Source organism: Podarcis erhardii (genome assembly GCF_964252035.2).
Source record: "Podarcis erhardii genome assembly, chromosome: 8".
Lineage (NCBI taxonomy): Eukaryota > Metazoa > Chordata > Lepidosauria > Squamata > Lacertidae > Podarcis > Podarcis erhardii.
The window spans coordinates 72419640-72432218 of NC_138499.1; the positions used below are offsets into that span (position 1 = coordinate 72419640).

Below are 12579 nucleotides of genomic sequence, written 5' to 3' on the forward strand. Positions count from 1 at the left end.
TTAATATTTGGCCAACAGCGCTGCACACACTCAAATAAAGGCAACCTTTGGGGGTGCTATAAACGAAAATGATTCCAGCTAAGCTGGGAACAGCCCTGACTAGCCCCGCAATTTACAACAGGAGAAATGGGGGAAACCTTTTTGCGAAAGAAAGCCCCTACCAGGGGCCCTCTCCCTATTGGGAAAGGCAAGCCACAGATACAGGGAGAATCTTCCCATAGGGCAGGGTAAGGGGTGGGGTGGGAAATCGAACAGGAAAAGGGGGGAATTAAATTATTTAAGGGACTAAAGAGGTTTAAAAGAAGGGGGAAATAAATGAATGTAACCAGACAATGAGAAGATTGCATCACTGTCCTCCAGACAGTCCAAGTGCTCCATGTGATCCGGTGTCCACAGCGAAAGAGAAAGGAACATTCTGTGGACCCAGTATAAATAACCTCTGATCCCACCCCTTAATTGGCAACATCAAATTTACCCTAGTAACAACAACCACCAATCCATTCAATTCCCTTGCCACAGCCTGGCTAGCAACTAGGAATGCTTTTGCTGGCCCCAACCGCAACACGTGCTCTCTTTTAATGAGAACACGCTTTCCAATATTTTCAATCTTAACTTTCATTCACTTGTTTCATTGACTTCCTCACGCCTCCCTTTTTGTATTCCACTTCAATTAACTATTTCAGCTTTTCCTTAGGACATCCCAATGTTCACCAGAGAAATGTTGGAGGGTATGTTAGGACCCGTGGCGTAGCTAGCCGCTTGGGCACCTGGGACAGGTGCACACAGGGGGCAGGGAGAGAAACAGTAGATCAGGTGTGCTGCGGGCCCAGCTCAGATTGTAGGGCCAGCGAGTGCCAGCTGCATCCTTTTCAGCTGCCCTCTGGCAGCTGGGGATGACGCAGCAGCTCAGTGCCCTGTAAGCACAGCCCCAGGTTGTGCTACTTTGGGGGAACGACATGCCATGTTCTGGGGCACCTGGACTTGGGCATCACCTTGGGATCTGGCATGCTGCCCCCAAGGTAAGTGCCACCCCCCAGGTACGCAACTGGATAGGACGTCCTTATTTCCGTCAGAAAATTTTTGGAGGGCATGCCATGGTGACTAACTCAGATACAGTGGTACCTCAGTTACAGATAGGTAGCCGTGTTGGTCTGCCATGGTCAAAACAAAATAAAAAAATTCCTTCCAGTAGCACCTTAAAGACCAACTGAGTTAGTTCTAGGTATGAGCTTTCGTGTGCATGCACACTTCTTCAGATACACAGATAATAAACTCTTAAGTGAATGTGTATCTGAAGAAGTGTGCATGCACACGAAAGCTCATATCTAGAACTAACTCAGTTGGTCTTTAAGGTGCTACTGGAAGTGGTACCTCAGGTTAAGTACTTAATTCATTCCGGAGGTCCGTTCTTAACCTGAAACTGTTCTTAACCTGAAGCACCACTTTAGCTAATGGGGCCTCCTGCTGCTGCCGCGCCACCAGAGCCCAATTTCTGTTCTTATCCTGAAGCAAAGTTATTAACCTGAAGCACTATTTCTGGGTTAGCGGAGTGTGTAACCTGAAGTGTATGTAACCTGAAACATATGTAGCCCGAGGTACCACTATAGTTTCTAATCCATCTCTCTAAAAAAAAATATTTCTTTTAGAAGGGATATAGTAATAGGTTTTAGTTTTCGTAGTTGAATGCACCTCCCTGTTCAGTGGTAATATACATTTGAATATCAGATGCAGGAGGAGACAAGCAACAGAAAAAAGATTTTTGCTTCCATGTTCTGCTTGCTAGTTTCCCAAAGGTATTGAACTGCTAGCTGCTTGCGATGTAGTGATGAGCCAGAGGCAGTTTTGGTTTCATCTAGTAGGATTCTTTATGGTGTTTTTATTATTATTAAAAAAAGCAGGAACCAGGAGCATTTGAGGATGTTCCCTCCCACCAGTAAACACCTACAGTTTTATGAGGTAAACAATGCTATAAATGCGCTTGCAGCCGACTTAGGAAACAGAGCACTTCTCTCAGAGCTATCACTGGGAAGTGCAGCAGCTACGTGGCTTTCTCCTCCACCGCACAATTAGTGTTTAAATTATGGGTTTGTGAAGTATAGAAAGGCTCCAATACAAAACATATTCTGTTTTATTAAGGGAAATAATTGGGGAGAGGTTGCTGTAAAAATGTAACATAAAATGAGACCCATTAATTTTCTGCTCCCCTCACCTCAAGTTGATTAGCACAAATTAAATTTCATGCTAGTCAGCCTGGGCACTTAGCAGGCAGTAAAAGGAATCCTGAATTTCAAAAGAGATTGTAGCAAAGCGCACACATTGGAAATGCTCGTTGTGACGGCATAAGAAATGTGCACATCTTAGCAACAATCGATGAAATGAGGGATTCTTTCCGGTAAGTATCCTATAATGGGCCATCCTTATTATTCTTTTCAATCAATACACCTATCACTTAATGGCAGAGAAGGCTGGCGTTACACCCTGAGCACGATGTTCATATTTACTCACATTTTGATGTGCCTTTGAAAGATGGCATCACTCAGCTTAAGGATAGCATTCATTGCAGGGGGCTGGACTAGATGACTCTAGGAATCCCTTCCCTTCCAACTCTAATATTCTATGATTCTTTGAAACTACAAGAACTGTGATTCTCTCTCTCTCTCTCTCTCTCTCTCTCTCTCTCTCTCTCTCTCCACACACACACACACACACACAGAGTGATATCTACAAAACATCCCATATACCAGGGTGGCTAGTATTTTTTAGCTTAACGGCTGCACCACATATACAGCACACTAACCTACACAAACAGTTTATACACTCGTCAAGCATGCAGCCACACAACTTTCTCTTTCGCTCTCTCTCACACAAGTATGTTCCTAAGTCAGGAGAAATGGCGGGATATAAACTGAATCAATCAATCAATCAAATGCATGCATGCAGTTATACACTTGTATTCACTCATACTGTAGTGTGATGCATATACCTCCCAAAGGTGGAGTGCATAATGCTGTGGTCTAAACCACTGAGCCTCTCAGGCTTGCTGACTGGAAGGTTGACGGTTCAAATCCATGTGACAGGTTGAACTCCCGTTGCTCTGGCCCAGCTTCTGCCAACCTAGCAGTTCGAAAGCACACCAGTGCAAGTAGATAAATAGGTACTACTACAGCGCAGAGGTAAATGGCGCTTCCTTGCGCTCTGGCAATTGGCATGGTGTCCTGTTGCGCCAGAAGCAGTTTAGTCATGCTGGCCACATGACCTGGAGAGCTGTCTGTGGACAAACACCGGTTCCCTCGGCCTGAAGTGAGATGGGTGTTGTAACCCCATAGTCACCGTTGACTGGACATAACAGTTCAGGGGTCCTTTACCTTTACCTTTTACCTATAACTTCCAAAGGTGCCACTTCCTGACCTTGTGCTCCTTTCTCTTCCTGGGCACCTCTGAACTAGCAATGGCAATGCACAAGAAGAAAAGGAGCTTTTGCAAGGTCAGGAAGAGGTGCCTTTGGAAAGTACCAAATTGGCTCAGGGCTTCACAGATCACCTGAAAAAGCTTGGTAGGCCTGATCCAGTCTGTTGTCCACAGAGTTACTACCTTGCCATATAATTTTGCCTGCCAAACAATGGTAATAGAAGTATGTTTAAAAGCCACATGCACTGTCTGCATTTTGTTTAAAAGTGATGCTCATATTTTCATTTCTTTTCCAGTGAATGGGCTCAGTTATCTTTATCTGCAAAAATGTATACAGGAAGAGTTTCAAGGAATTAATGGGTACTGACATACCTGTACAACACTTGTTTCAGTATTGTTGTGGTAACTCTCACTGTTTGTCTATATTTCCTTCAGTAAACATGATGCCCATCTGTTGATAGGGCTAGTGATAGTTTCTTTGGATAGTGTTTTTGACACAGGACATGAACGATAAGGTTATAATATTTTACATAACAATGAGGGGTGGCTATTCCCTCTGATAAAATTTCTTAGCATGTAGCAAAGGAATCTGGAGAAAAGCCGCTCCAAAATTAAGCCGGAGAAAAAAATGTGCTTAAAGAATGGCAGAAGAGTATCATGTTTCATTCACTGGAACACACATGGAAAACATGGTGAATTAAACATCAGCGTTTGATAAAGATATACACATCAATACTCTTTTAGCTCCATCTACTGTCAATATCAGTCTAGCCATCAATGGTGCCGACATGCCCCCCACATTGCGGGTGCATCATGTGATGTGTCACATTACATGTCACATGATGCGTCCCGTCCCCCACCAAGTGCACAAGTGTTCATGCACCAGGCCAGGGTGTGCAGGTGTCCTGCGGCCATGATGCTGTCGCTCGTGCACTGGGTGGGGAATGGGAAACACGGAGGGCCTCCTCCTCCCCTTGTCACATTGGGAGGGAAGAAGGAGGCAGAGCGGGGCCCCAGGATTTGGGGGGTGCCCAGCCCCCCATTGAAAAATATGGGGGTGTGTGTGTGAAGACTCTTAAGCCCCCGCCACTTGGCATGCCTGCTAACCATTAATATTCGCACTGGGTTCTTGCATTCCACATCCGTAGCACAAAAAACTCTATGGCTGCATTGATCTTGACACTAAACATGACAAGGCCCATTTGCAAATGGGGAGAAGGGGAGGAACAAATTCTTTCATAATCAATCAGTCTGTAAAGGGTGTGGATATATGTACACCACTGATGCAGAAAGCTAATAAAGATTAGATCTAAGACTCCAGCAAAGTGAGTGTAGCTGGCAGCAAAGCAGGACATAATCAGTGCATCCCAGACAAGTGTGGAATTGGTTGCTGCTATCACAAAATCAGTGTTGGGGGAGGGAGGAACCAATGGGACGGCCTAAAATGGAGACTGTCACCATGGATTAGAAGCTGGAGTAATTGCATTTTGCAGCATTTTGCTTTCTTGAACATTGTTACTCAAACAAACAAACAAACAAACAAACAAACAAACCTGATCTTTACTGAGAGCTAGCTGGTTGGTCACTGTGAGAAATGAAATGGTGAGCTTGAGATAGCTGATTCAGTGCAGCAAAACACGTTCTGTTGTGAGAACTGGGAGCACGGCTATGTTGGTCACCACTATATAGAGAACATCCTGGAGACATGAAAATAGAAGTCTGATGTTGCTACAGCAGCTATCTTTAAACTGAGCCTTAAATGGCAGCAAGCTTCACCTCCACTAAGAGTTACTACTGCATTTAGAAGGGCGCAGCCAGTTTTTAGTGGTTGTTAGCTCTGAAGGAGGAGGGGAACTGTCCTGGGTGTCAAATGTGGGAGAACATTATGTTCTTGAGCCAGAGGGGTACTCACCCCACAAACTCTTATCCCTGTTGGTTTGGTGTTGTGAGGGCCATTCCCTCTCCCACTCTGAATTGCCAGCTTCACCCTCTTTGGAAAGGGGGCATTTGACTTCAGAGTCAACACAAAACCACCAGCAGCAGCAGCACATGCAGGGCTTTTCTTCAGCTGGAATTCAGCTGGAACCAACATCTCAGTTGTTTGCCATTGCCATTATAAAAGAACAAGGGTTTATGGTGAGTTCTGGCACATCTTTTTCTAGAAAAATAGCATGGATCATACGTTCAGGGAAGTTTTTAATGTGTGACATTAAATTATTTTGTCCCCCAGCCCAGAGTGGCTGGGGGACAAAATAATAATAATAATAATAATAATAATAATAATAATAATAAAAACCTAATCCAAGGGGCTAAGAGCAGCATATATGGATTGTCCCACTTTTTCCACACAACAATAACAGCCACTACTCCTGAGGATGATTTTCAGGGTCTGACTTGATGTTGATAATGAAGGATAAATTGGATCAGTAGGCTTGCTTCTTCTGCAATTCCTCTCTCTCTCTCTCTCTCTCTCTCTCTCTCTCTCTCTCTCACTTGGCTTGGTCAGATTCTGACAACAACTTTGGAACTCTACTACCAGAATCTGTTTGGAAGATGTTCCACACTTTAGATCCCCACAAAAGAGCCTATTTACTGCAGCATGCTGAACAATTCAGAATGGTACAATAAACCAAAGTTAGCTGATACCCGTACTGATCTGTTCTGCGTAGCCTGCAGGAGTTTATAATCCGTAAGGAATATGTTAAGCAATAATGGTATCCTGCACAAACATGCTTTTCTTAAACGGCACATTAAAAATATATGCTGAGGGAGTAAATTAAGGCAAAGAAAAGAAGAAAAACTGAAAATGACTGATCTGCATTAGATGCTGTGAACTCAATGGGAATCTTTCTAATAAGCCCACCTGGTGTTCCATGAATGCCTAAGGACTGGTTTTCAAAGGTGTCATAAGCATAAATAAAACAGTGCTGCTCCTATTTACCAGCCAACTGAACTGTTCTGTAAATGCGAGCAAAGGTGATTCAATTAAAACAACACTCACTGCTCAGCACTTTTGAGAGTCCAGCTCTCATATTGGATGCCAAAAACCTGGTCGTTTGCTCCAAGTCTTCTGATGTTGGAAAACATCAAAATACATCACAAGAAGAAGCCATAGCAAATTCCAGGAAAAACAAAGTCCAAAAACAACACAATGAGAGACAGTTTTGGCATTACTCATTCCAAATACTACCTGCAAGGAGGCCCTTACTTGCGGCTATACAGTCAGGGCCATCTTTACCCGGGGGTGCAAGGGGTGCGGGGCACCCGGGCGCCGAATTCTGGGGGGTGCCAGTCGCCTGCCGCTGAAGCCGCCTAAGCTCTTAACTATCTACCTGTTATGAAATAATAAATAATTTTGATCACATGCGCAGTCCCCACATATGCATCCCACCAAGAACTGTGTGCAAATGGTGCCTCTAAATTCTCTACCTTATTTGTGGCCAGAGAAATTGGGGAAAACATTTCCTCTAATTTCTCCAGGGAGAGCATTTCTCCAACAGTTTCTTCCAGAGAGGCTTGTAATTAGCAGTGGCACAGCAGTCCTTTCTTTCCTGCTGCTGCAAGAAACCTTTTTTGGGCATTGTGAGTAGGACTTATTTAAGCCTGTGAGGAGTGGGGAGCATGCCCGAGTAGAATAACTCAACTCCCATCCCTGTAGCTCACTGCATGGTTCAGCTGAGAAGACTCCTGTACCTGTGAAAGCTTTTGCATGTTTGGGTTTTCCAGGATTTTGAAACACAAGGATCTTTCCCAGCCTTCCCCATTGCAGTGAGTCAGGGAATCATAGATTTGTAGAGTTGGAAGGGATCCCAAGGATCATCTAGTCCAACTCCCTGAAATGCAGGAATCTCAGCTAAATCATCCATGATGGAGGGCCATCCAACCTCTGCTTAAAAACCTCCAAGGAAGGAGAGTCCTCAATATAGGCCACCATTTTGCAATTTCCATAAGGTCTCAAATCTAGCATCATTCTGGAACATTGCGTGACCAGGTGTGACAGCCCCAGCCCCCAGGGATCACAAGAAAGCAATAAAGGCTCTGACACGTGTTATGGATTTAAAATTTGGCCACAACTTTATTTAAACTTCCGAATGTAGGAAGACCTTGGCTTAGGCCTTGGGCATGTATCCCTCCCAGCCCCCCAGCTGGGGGAACTGGGGCTCATCAGGGTAAATGGGATATGGGGGGTGCTCTGCGAGATGTAAGTGTAGCAGGCAGCCAAGCCCATATCCTCACACCCAGGGTAGTTCACTGACGACCTTTCAGTGTATGGCCAGTGACACCCATATATATAACCCCTTTAAGAGGGGGACCCTGGAATCGCCGCCGCAGGGGTGTGAGTCACCACTTCATGCGCCTGCGCCTCCCCCCCCCACACACACACATAGGGAAGAAAAGACTAAAGGATTCCACTCAAAGCCATAACCGCCAAAGTTGTGATGAACTGCTATGGGGAAGACAAAACCTGCCAATGCAGGAAAATTTCTTCCCAGACCTTCAGCAGCAACCAGTCAAAGACCGCAGCAGCACCCGCTAAACAGGAAGAAAAAAGTTAACCTGCAAACAAGAAACATTAAACTAAGGGAGAGTAGGGACGGTGAATCTCCAGAGTCGACCCTCAGCCCCTAGCCAGCATTACCAATTGCCAATTCTCGAAGGAGGTAGAGGTCCCATGTTCCCCAGGCCTATTTAAGATTCTCTGCCACTCAGCTTGAAGGTTGCTCCAGAGGGTGAGGAAATTAGGCATTTGCCCTTTCAGTTTCTTCTGCTTGCCTCATGTTGTGGTCTTTTTAGGCTATAAACCTGAAAACAAACTGCTAAAACTGCTCTCCCCCCCCCCAAAAATAAATAAATTATATTTATAGCACCAAGCTGCTAAGGTGCTTTTTTATTGCCCGGGGTGGGGGTGGTTAAAACTAGCAAAGGCCCTACCACCCCAACATCATTGCTGCTTTCTGTTTTTGCACCACCCACCCATGGGATTTTAGAAGCACTGTAAGGGAATTCTCAATTCAATATCCTTGAGTTTTGGAAGGTAGCGGAGCCCGAACCCCTTGCAAAGCTTTTGTGGTTTTATGCTTGATTTGAACTGATTTTATCTTTTGCATCTCTTTTGCAACTTTATGTGCTTTTTTATTTTTATTATTGCAAATATAAAAAAAATGTAACAAACAAATATATATATAAGGCAGGAACCACAAGAAAAGCAACTGATGGTTCATTCTGTTAAGAGAATTAGTGCAGACAAGCTGGTATCTGCATAGACCAGACCCTCCAAGTGTCCCTATTTTCCAGGGACGTCCCTGATTTACAGAAGGCATCCTGGTTTTTCATTTGATCCCAGAATGCCCTGCTTTTTCTTAGGACATTCCTATTTGCATTAGATAAATGTTGGAGGATATGGTAGAATGTCCCTATCTTCATCAGAGACATGCTGGAGGGTATGGAGTTATCCAACTCCCATATTGGGAAGGATTTTTTAAAAAATGTTTAATGTTTTACTATGTTTTTCTAGATGCTGGAAGCCACCCAGAGTGGCAACCCAGTCATATGGGTGGGGTATAAATAGTAAAGTCCTTATTATTATTATGGAATAGGATGTCCCTATTTTCATCAGAGGGACGTGGGTGGCGCTGTGGGTTAAACCACAGAGCCTAGGACTTGCCGATCAGAAGGTCGGCAATTCGAATCCCTGTGACGGGGTGAGCTCCCGTTGCTCAGTCCCTGCTCCTGCCAACCTACCAGTTCGAAAGCACGTCAAAGTTCAAATAGATAAATAGGTACCGCTCTGGTGGGAAGGTAAATGGTGTTTCCGTACGCTGCTCTGGTTCGCCAGAAGCGGCTTAGTCATCCTGGCCACATGACCCGGAAGCTGTACGCCGGCTTCCTCGGCCAATAAAGCGAGATGAGTGCCGCAACCCCAGAGTTGGCCACGACTGGACCTAATGGTCAGGGGTCCCTTTACCTTTATTTTTATCAGAGATACCCTTGTGGAGGGTATGATCAACATGTGAAATTCAGACACAAGAATAACTTGAGTCCTTAAACCAGTAGGTCTCTCCACAAGTTTACATGAGTTTGAGGTGGCCTTCTGATTTGGTCTTTGTGGCACATAAATGAAACATGCGGTTGCCATACAAGATCTTTTTGTAACTTTATTGTACACCTCATAGAAACCACAGGTTTGTGCATTGCTGAAATAAATGGAGCCTGGAGCCTTGCACTTATGCCAGCTTGGCACAATGCCGCTTCGTTCTGCTGTATATGTAGATCCAGCTTTGATTCCTTGTAGGGACTGCAGCCATAAGACAAATACAAGGTCAAAATCAGGGCCTCTTAAAGCAAAGGCGTGAATGTGTACATTGCCCAAGCCTATAAATACAGGGAGAATCAGAAAGGGAAGGGATTCAGCCTCTCTTAAATGGGCTCTGTATTATTCAAAGGGAGATCAGAGAAAATTTATCGTTAAGCTAATATGAACATATGGATTATAGAATTATTTATGAAAAACATTCAGTCAGATGTATTGATCAGAGCAGCTTAAAGAACCACTGGCTTTTCAGCAAGCACTACAAAGCCCTGCGGTTTATGTTCTACAAGATTCCATCGGTAAACAATGATTTGTTGCAAATGTGAACATTTGCAACATGGAATGCCTAATCAAGTGTCTTCAGAATATTGGCTCTTTAGACGAACGTTGACACTTCAGAAGCAAATGACTACAAAGCAAAACAGCAATGCCGTTTCTCCTTCTGAATATTAATACCCAAGCGAGAATGTGGTGGGAGCAACAGAGAAATATATGAAAGGAAAATCCTCATAAGTCCTGATCAGAAAAAGCAGGCTCCCAAGGCATACTAAACAGCCACGTCAAATTTTGAGGAAGACAGAGAAATGTTCACTTGCCGTTGGTCTCCAAATTGAAGAATAAAAAGTAAGAACTTTATATTGCATACCCTCCAACATTTCTCTGATGAAAATAGGGACATGCTATTCCATGGGTGGTGGTGATGATGATGATGATAATAATAATAATAATAATAATAATAATAATAATAATAATACCCCATCTGACTGGGTTGCCCCAGCCAATTTAGGTAGCTTCCAACATATATAAAAAACACAATAAAACATTAAACATTTTTTAAAAAATAAAAATCCCTATACAGGTCTGCCTTCAGTTCTCTTCTTAAAGTTTTTTAGTTACTTATCTCCTTGGCTTACGGGAGATAATTCCATACCCTCCAACATTTTTCCAATGAAAATAGGGATGCCCCCAAGGAAAAGCAGGAAATTCCGGGATCAAATCAGAAATTGGGATGGTTTCTGTAAATCTGGGACTGTCCCTGGAAAATAGGGGCACTTTCAGGGTCTGCTAACATAGCAGTTGCTTCTCAGGTTTAATGTTGGATGTAGATTGTTTGGCTTGGGCCTGAATGGGTTTTTATGCAGTTAGACTCCTTGCAAACATTTCACCATCATGTGGGCTTTGCTGAGTTACCGGGGGGCGGGGCGACAAGGATCTCTTATAGAGCACATAAAGGTAAAGGGACCCCTGACCATTAGGTCCAGTCGCAGATGACTCTGGGGTTGCGGCGCTCATCTCGCTTTATTGGCCAAGGGAGCCGGCGTACAGCTTCTGGGTCATGTGGCCAGCATGACTAAGCCGCTTCTGGCGAACCAGAGCAGCGCACAGAAACGCCGTTTACCTTCCCGTTGGAGTGGTACCTATTTATCTACTTGCACTTTGACGTGCTTTCAAACTGCTAGGTTGGCAGGAGCAGGGACCGAGCAACAGGAGCTCACACTGTCGCAGGGATTCGAACCGCTGACCTTCTGACCGGCAACCCCTAGGCTCTGTGGTTTAACTCACAGTGCCACCCACATCCCTTATGAGCACATAGGGACATCCTAAGGAAAAGCAGAAACCGGGATGGGTTCTGTAGATCCAGATTGTCCCTGGGAAATAGAGACACTTGGAGGGTTTGATACTGCAGTATGCATTCTGTTTATGTGGCTAGAATCAACTTGGGCCAGGTAGACATATCAAGCTATTTTATGCTGACCACCTTACTGACAGAGGTTCTCCAAGACCTCAGAAAAAGGTCTGTCCATCTCTGCTAACTAAAAATGTGATGGATTCAGTCTGGGACTTTGCATGCAGAGATATCCCTCACTCCTGAACTGTGAGCCCTGTATGGTGCTCCTCCATGAGGCACCCCACGGGATTTGAATCTGTGCCTCATCGCAAGGCACTGAGGCATGCCTTCATTCTGTCCCTTGCTGCCCAATTTTATACTGTCACTTTCTGTTCCACATCCATTTATTTATGTGTGATGCCGCAGGAGCAGCCACATATATGCCCAGTGTGTTCCTATTTCTCATGCCGTTAATTCTCAGCTTACAAGGGCAAGTGACACAAATGCAGGTCTGTGCACTAAGGATGGAGCAGAAATATTGGTTCATCTGGCTCTTGAATGATGTGGCCTACTTCATACCCCACAAGCTACTACACAGATTGGAATTTAATTATCCATCAGATTCTGAATTTTATAATATAGTTATTGGCTCAAAAAAGTATAACAACAACAACAACAACAACAACAACAACAACAACAACAACAACATGTTTATTTATTCCTCCCAATCTGGCTGGGTTCCCCCAGGCACTCTGAGCACCTTTGAATACATACAAAAACATAATAAAACATCAAACATTAATAGTAACAATCTGATCCAATGTAAAAAAAATTCACAATAACTAAAATAAACAACTTATATAAAATAAAGCAATACCCAGTAATCGATTAAAATCCAACCGTGAACAGTAAAATTAAACAACAGCAAATGATAAAAAGTTTACAATTACAATAAAGAATTGCTAATCTGCTCTGGTTCGCCAGAAGCGGCTTAGTCCTGCTGGCCACATGACTCGGAAACTCTGTGCTGGCTCCCTCGGCCAATAAAGCGAGATGAGCGCCGCAACCCCAGAGTCGGTCACCACTGGACCTAATGGTCAGGGGTCCCTCACCTTTACCTTTAATCAATAAAAATAACAGCAAATGCATAAAATGTGGGGGCAGGGGGAGAGACACCACAATATATTAGTGTAAAATGCATTAATCAGTGCATAACTCTGGTTGCCCAACAACAGTGGCCATTTTTTGTTTT

General features: G+C 44.1%; 1 protein-coding gene across 2 annotated transcripts in view; it reads left to right on the forward strand.

Annotated features, from left to right (window-relative positions):
- Positions 1–12579, forward strand: part of CDH9 (cadherin 9) — a 148984-nt gene that overhangs the window by 22407 nt on the left and 113998 nt on the right. The gene's annotated exons all lie outside the window — the stretch shown is intronic.